Source organism: Cyclopterus lumpus, chromosome 7 (genome assembly GCF_009769545.1).
Source record: "Cyclopterus lumpus isolate fCycLum1 chromosome 7, fCycLum1.pri, whole genome shotgun sequence".
In the NCBI taxonomy this organism is placed as follows: domain Eukaryota; kingdom Metazoa; phylum Chordata; class Actinopteri; order Perciformes; family Cyclopteridae; genus Cyclopterus; species Cyclopterus lumpus.
In genome coordinates, this window is record NC_046972.1 from 20,170,762 (window position 1) to 20,177,484 (window position 6,723).

Here is a 6,723-nt window from a genome sequence, read left to right on the forward strand (position 1 = left end):
CAATGTGATGATGCATCACCTTCATGTTTCAAATTGTTTAAAGCCACTGTCTTGATGTTCTTATCTTCAATGAATACAACGGGACTTTTGTACTCTTTTTTTTTTTTTTTTTTTTCTGCTGTTTTTTTGACTCCAGCAATATGCTATGTTTTGGATTAGTAGCAGCTCATTTTCCTGATAAATTAACTTCCACACAGTTTAGTGTTTATGAGACGCTAATTTAATTGGTTTACTCCCGCCAAAGGCTTTCATTACAGATCATCACTGCCAAATACTGTCATAGACAATGTTGTCTTTTTTCTTTTTTTATATTCATGCTATACGATTTATTAATATGTCACTGAAGGTTGTTTGTTTTTTGCTAAAAGGTGCATGCATCATTTGAACTAAATTCAATGTAAAACGTCAATCGACAACATTTATTATTCAGTCATTAATATCAATGACTCACCGATTCTAACTTTTAATCTTTTTCATTTAGTTTATTGCAGTTCCTTGTATTCTTCATCCTATTCCTTATTAATTTATTTTACTTTGTTTGTTTCATCGTTTATTCTTTTATTTTCTGTTTATAGTTATATAGTTAGTCAAATGAATACTTCATTTATAAACACCTTGATTGATGGTCCCTGTACACCTTGAGGAAAACTCCGTAGCAACCCAAATATTTTAATTGGTTAGTATCAATTTCTAAAGTTTACAAATTTGGGGGGCGTCCAAAATGGAATCTTCTGTTAAATTCTGTTAGTTAAACTAATGGTGGCTTATGATAATGGCTGAGTGCCATCATTATTTTACATTAATGTATGGGTTTATAAGAATCGTTACATATCTTAATATTAATTAAATCTGCTACCGGGAACAATGCTACTACATTGGCAATAGATGGACTCCAGACTACATCACTATTGCTTAAGACAGTAAAAATGGGACATGAAAAAGGAAAGAAAGAGAGAAGTGTATAAGAAGGCTCAATTGAAATACTGTACATCGTCTGGGAGCGGAATCTGTGTTCTTCCCTCTTTTCCACATTTTGGCAAGCGTTGGCTGTCAAAAGGGTGACCTGCAAATAGAAGGTAAACACAAACATTAGCGCCAATGATAACCCCGGACATCACTAGATATACAATATATATACATGCACACTAATATTCCACTATTATTCTGATTATGATATTAATAGTTCACTGTTTTTATATTCCGAATTAGGCCTTATTCCAAATGTGGCATTTTCTGATATTGTGGGAAATACCAATATTATTCAGGTTTTAGGATCATTCTTTGGACAAAAAGGTCACATGGCCTCATGCCAGTTTACGGCCATCGGCATTTATTTTTATCAAGCATGCCAACAGTTTAGGAATATTGTCTTTGTGCAAAAACCTGGTGATGTTGTGCATATAAAAATAGTAATTGTTTTTCCATTATAACATTATCTTTATGCATTCATATTCCTCTGGATGTGCCATATTTTTGCAAAAAAGAATATAATATTATATATGTTCTACAACATTCAAAATACATAAAAATACAGTCATAATTTTCACAAATAATAGAAATAGAAAGGCTGATCTTTTTTGTAGTTTAGTTTAGTTCATATTTTTTCATCATTGCAGCAACTTGCCAAGATATCAAATAGTGTTTGAGTCAAGTTGCCCGGTTCTCATTTTACAGACACCACTTGCGCTGAAACAGAAACGTATTCATTGAGATATGTGTGTTGCCTTCAGGTTTTCTATGAGTGAATGCAACAAACACCTTGTTCAATTACTTCAAGTAATAAGTAAGTAAGTATTACTTACAACACTTGTGTCAGAGGTTGCATCACTCAAAAAATACTGTTAGCCCTACTGTAACTACCCATGCTTTGATGCTAATATGTGACCTGTCATGTTTAATATGACTCAAGGCTTGCTAGTTCCTGTGGCTTGCTAGTTCCTGTGGCTTGCTAGTTCCTGTGGCTTGCTAGTTCCTGTGGCTTGCTAGTTCCTGTGGCTTGCTAGTTCCTGTGGATTGCTAGTTCCTGTGGATTGCTAGTTCCTGTGGCTTTCTAGTTCCTGTGGCTTTCTAGTTCCTGTGGCTTTCTAGTTCCTGCTTGCAGCTCAAAAGCTTTCATGAAAAGCTTTGTAGAATGTGTTTTGCATGTTAAATATACTTCCTATGTACGTAATACACAAAGTATTAAGTAAATCATTTTTTGGACTAGAAAGATTATGCATATAGTTATTTTTAGGACCGAGGGTTTGCAAACATTAAGAAGGTGGTCATTGAGAGGCCAAGTCATTGCGTGCACAACACTGATGGGGTTCAGCTCCCAAGCTATAGTTAGCTGTGACCCTGTAATACCTTCATATGGTTACACCAGGCATTATTGCAGTCCATGCATGGCTGCTCTGATAATTAAATTCTCAGAATGTAATGCTTTCAGTGAGTTCAATATTTTTACCGATGGTAAATCAAACGATAACCTGACAAATGGGGAGAGAAGTGGTGGCTGAGATGCAGCGAGAGTAATTGTATCTTATTGCAGCTGAATATATCCTTCATCTGTTCAAACTTAAAGTCACAATGGTAATTGCGTCCAATGTCAAACCAGCTTGTGTTGCATCACAGATGGAAAATAGAGGGTTATTAAACCATAGAAGTGTCTTTCATACACCACCATGCCAACTAAAGGGAACAAACAAAGAGTGAAAAAGAACTCTTTGATCCAGTCTGCCTTTAAATAGAAACCTCCGATTCCTCTCCTGGTGGTGTAACGAACCACTGTCGATCCGTGATCCGTATGGATCCCCCATCACGGTTCGGCAAGCATTTGAACCGCGGATTATTTACACGGTGTGAAATAAAGTTTTACTGACGATTATTTAGTCACAGATTACTGATAATGTTAGATTGTAAAAAAACTATCCTTTATTTAATAGATGGATGAAGAGCCAGTGAGGTTAGCAGCATTGCTAACGGCTAACGAACAAAAGTTCTGTTTAGTTACGCTATGATGCGTTCAGGCTATGCCTGTTGTATTGGGCAAACGTAAATTATTATCATGATGTGTTGAAAAAAGTCCAGTTTGAAGAAAATGTTTAATCAAACAAAAGGGATCTATATCTGCCAATATCGATCATCAATAATTAGCAATTTGTATCGCCGTCAAAAAAACGTTAATGGTTCTCTGACAGTTATATTTGCTCCCTTTTTTCTTTTGTGCTGATATGCGATACGATCCAAGCTGAGTTTTATGATCCGTTGCATCACTACTGTAAAGCCCCCCTGCTGTTCTACTTCTACTATAGTTTCATAAACGGTAATCCACCTGGATATCATGAAGAAATGAGGGCTGGCCCGGGGTCAGGATGCACCCTTTGGTCACACACAAACAAACGGAGAGGAGAGTGGTTTACCTGTCTACAGCTTTGTCCTCACTCCCACTGAGACTGGTTTATAGATGGTATATACTTGCTGCCGTCTGGGTTTTACTGGGTAGTAAATCCTTTGGGAAGACACGTTTGATTTAGCGGCCTGCAAGCTTGTGCCTAGACAGTGACTGTCAAAGAGAGGCTTCTTCTGTTGAGGCAGATGGATGCTCAAAGCTGGTGGGTTATTATTAAGGGGGAACGGAGTGGGTGGTGGTGGTGTGGGCACTGCATGAGGTAAGGAGGGATGAATAGCCTGAGGGAGAGGGAAGGGCTACCAATGACAAGTTAGTGGTGAAGTTTACATCTCACTGCACTAATTACTGATGACAGCGTGCTCCTCTTTCACAGAACAGTTGCTGACAAGAAAACGATTGCAGAGTTCCTTTTGGTTTGTCTGGTTCTTCCAGATACCGCATTACAGACACCACGCACGTTTGACCATCATGGGGTCAGTGCTTTCAGTTCCTGTTAAGTTGAGTGTTAATTGGTGAAAGTAAAGGCAAATGACTTCAAAAGATAAATTGGTGTTGATGGAAATATGGAGCATTAAGAGCTGCTTAAACTATGGTAATTTATTGGCTGGCGGGGAGCAGGTAATGTGGCACAATACAGGCTTTGCTATTAATCTGGACTGCAAAGCTAATAAAAGAGTGTGGCATACTCTTTCAAGTCATACTCTCCATGGAATTTAAAGAGAGGTTGTCTTTGTAACAAACACACGTTTGATCCTGAATTGCTCCCTCCACTTGCTCTTGGAGATCACACATAGTGAACAAGGTACTGATCCCCTTGTCTGCTGTGTACTTCTTATATTACATAATCAAGGTCATGGCATTTATGTGGTATAAGCTCTTCTTGTCATGGCTTTGAGGCAGTGATTTTGGGAAGGGAAGGTCAAATGAAAAACAAGGCATTAATGGTCTCAAGGTCAAGTACCAGAGTATCTCTTACAGTCATCACATAACTAATCAAACTGCAGATGCATTCTTCCTTTTTTTAAATGTGTAATGTACACCACTTTTAATACATGAGAACATTTGGACATAAAACAGAGGTCACCACAGCAGGTGATAAACATCAACGGTTGACTTTTCCCCAATTTTGTTTTTGCAGTTGCTGATCTAATTTCCTTATGTGAGGTACTTCATTCCTGTTATGTTCTCTCCATGGAAACCTGTTTGTTTTTTTCATTCCATTAGCAGCCTGGCAACGCGGTTCAGTCTGTCAGTGCATTTGCGTTGGTGCATTGGGTCGACCACTTTCTTTCAGAGAACGACTGAACAAACTACGGATTGCCACGAATTGCGATACTGGCGCTGAATTGTAAAGACTGTACGTTATGATCCCTTACTTTTCATTTGGCACCGCCAATAGAAAGTTTCCACTCTTTATCTTTTCTACGAGATTAATGGTCACATAGCCCACTAATGTTAGCATGCTAACGTGAGAAACATAAGCATATAACGCTATGCCAAGACTAAGCATGCCGCCATGCTAACATGACACCTAGCACAAACCTGCTAGCATGCTAATATTAGCATTCAGCTCAAAGCAAAGCATAGCCCAACAGCTGAGGCTGATGTCTGATAATGTCTAAGTTGAGTCTGAGATTTCCTAAAATAGCGATTGAACAGAGGATGAACCCTTTTTGATTTTGCTACCAGCACAGCCTTACCTCTGATGTCAACGTTCAAACTATTTAGTTTTGCGCATTGGGATTCGATGGGATAAACATACTTCACCACTCACAAAAGTACATCCTGTGTCTAAAACCTATGTAACAGGTCCATCAGTTCCCTCCAGTGATATGGCACACCATGTAAACTACTTGTGGATTGAATAATACATGGGAATACAGACTTGTGACACTTCAGACGGGTCTTTCTCAACAGGAAATAGAATCGGCTAGCACAAAGTCCAAATGGTGCCAGTGTCGTGGCATGCTTGTCCTTCCACGTGCTGTACTTCTAATGCATCTGAATAGGCTCTTGAGTAGGCCTGAGCCCACATAAACCAGCTGGATTAGGAATTAAACCCCCTCAGCCAACCCTCCTTATATTGATGAAATGTCATGCTGCATTGCTTTCATTCCAGTCATGAGGAACCACAGAAAGCCGCCACCATGGTGCTAACTTGACAGCCTTGCCTGCGTCTCTGTAGTATAGATTGATCTTCTGAGGGAAACCTCAATAGTACATCAGCTGAGGCCTTGTCACTCATTCTTCAACAAGGATGGAAGGTATTCTTAATTGGGCCTCACTAGGTGCACTCGTACAAAATCCTAGCTTCTAAATAATAAAAATCTTATCCCAACAAGCTATCAGGCTTTCTGAGCAATTGGTGAAAGATCATGTTTTGCAGTAATCATAGTAAAGCTAAGCCACACTACTGCTACTACATCAACCTGTCAGTTACCATATGTCAAAAGGTTTTGGGGTAGCATGCCACAACAGCTTGATTTGTTACAGTCAGATGGCTGAGAGGACTACTGTATATTTTCAATTAAGGGTTTCCATAAAAATACTCTTAAAGAAGAAAACCAGAAAAATACGAACGTATTTATTCGCTCCATATAAGAATGAAAATGATTTCTAGACCTGCATGTGTTTTGGGAATAGCCTTCCCCTTAATGTAGATGTAATGTGATTATTAGCAGTAACAACCCTTCTGTTGTGTTGAGTTGTGAGGTATTTGTATTGCTGAGAAACCTGATTTTAACAATAAATAATATATTTTTTTAAACCTTTGTGTTTTTTTCACACGTCAACGCGGCTCGGCTGCAGGTGGCTCATCCAGAGATTTAAGCTTTTCTTTCTCAGCACAAATAGACAGTAACAATGATGTGTTCAGGGCTGGCGGCAGCAAAGCTGTCTGTGTGAACACCACATGTGTACGAGCCACAGCAGTTCAGTTGTCTGTTAACTTGGGCGCCGAAATGTAAAGCAAGAGGATCTGCTACGAAACGGACCAACAGTCTAAACTGTGTGGGAGTGAAGTAGTTCATACGGTGTTGCATGTCCCTCGTCCTCGTGTGTGTGTGTGTGTGTGTGTGTGTGCCAAAACCAACACGTGTTTGTGTTTATGATGGTAAAGACGATGTTGTGGCCGAACGAGACACCGATGATGGTGATTAAACGGGTACACCGGCCACTCTTACCGTGAGGTCAATAGGTCAATATTTAATCACGGTTACGATCATTGAAAAGCAAATGCACCATGTGTATGCAGTGTGTCTTCAGTAGCTTATGTAGCATGTAGCTAATATTTAACAAAATCTGGGATAGGCTCCAGCGCCCCCGCGACCCTA